The sequence below is a fragment of the Ceratina calcarata genome, unplaced genomic scaffold, assembly GCF_001652005.2.
Source record: "Ceratina calcarata isolate Rehan_Ccalc_2016 unplaced genomic scaffold, ASM165200v1 scaffold499, whole genome shotgun sequence".
In the NCBI taxonomy this organism is placed as follows: Eukaryota; Metazoa; Arthropoda; class Insecta; order Hymenoptera; family Apidae; genus Ceratina; species Ceratina calcarata.
The window spans coordinates 3,615-4,904 of record NW_017174319.1 but is presented as its reverse complement, the minus strand read 5'-3'; positions in this window follow the sequence as shown (position 1 = coordinate 4,904).

Sequence of the window (1,290 nt, the reverse complement as noted above, 5' to 3'; positions counted from 1 at the left end):
GCGGTGAGATGCGAACGGCGTGCCATAGGCACGCCGATAAGGTAATAAATATGTATAAGATAGCGATATTGCTATTGATTTAACTGTAAATAAATAAAAATTATTCATGTAAATTAAATGCTCATTTTCTTTTACCTCGTCTATCCATTAGGGGTGTGCTATCTATTTACTGGTCGATTCGTCCATCTACTGGGGTTTTCAAGGGGCCTCTTCCACAGAATAGAATATCGTTTGTTTCTTTTTGTATTTTAATATTGAGCAGAGTTTAAATTTAAAAATCTATAACAAAATCTCATTTTTTGTTTACGTGTTTAAACAGTGTTTAAATTTTTTTATAACCCCATTAATATAGATACAATATCAATAAGAGTATTTTTACATGAAAAACGGATTAATCATGGTATTATAGAATTGAGAATCTTGTATAAATGCATTATGTTCGTCGAAATATGTTTGCACAAATATGTATAATTAGGCTCAATTTAGAATCGGGGAGAGCAAACTCATGGTTGTGATATAATCACGAGAACAAGGATACTCTTATGAGTCACAAAAAGCCATAAGAATTCATGTTGAAATATCAGAATTATTTCAGATGATCGTCTTGATTGGGACTGTTGAAGAATACGACTCCTGGTCGATATTGAGACCTGAGTTTGCCATCGAACTGGATTATAGATTAGGTCACACTAACAATAAGATCAAGATAGATTATTTAATTGATTTAACAATTTATTCACTTATTCTTCAGACTCGCCATTGCACGGTCACGTTTTAACAGGGACACCCTGTATATTAATTATTCAACTGGAATAGCAAAAGCAATCGTAAGTTTCTGATGATCGCATGCTAAATAAATTCTAATGATTACATCATATAAATTGACCAACCTGGTAATAATTCGTATAAACAGGAATTGAATAGTCGACATGGTTGTCCGTAGATTGATTTTGATCAGCAGTCAGGAATAGAGTAATTACATTTAATTTCGATTATTAATTGAATTAGGTCACGCACGTAGCGTCCGTGCGCTGATTTAATCATTAACGACGTATAAGTGGTAAGTCAATCAGAATAATTCATTATCCTCTTCTCTCTATCATTAAATCATGTTTTCTATGTATAATATTTTATATTTATGTATTTGTTCGAACTGAATCAATTAATTGATTTGTTTTAACTAATCGTAATTGACTTTTGTAAGACATGTAATTAATTCAATTAGACCTCTTGTATGAATTTTGTAATTGACGAAGCTCGACTAATTAAGGATGTAAGTATAGGCCATAC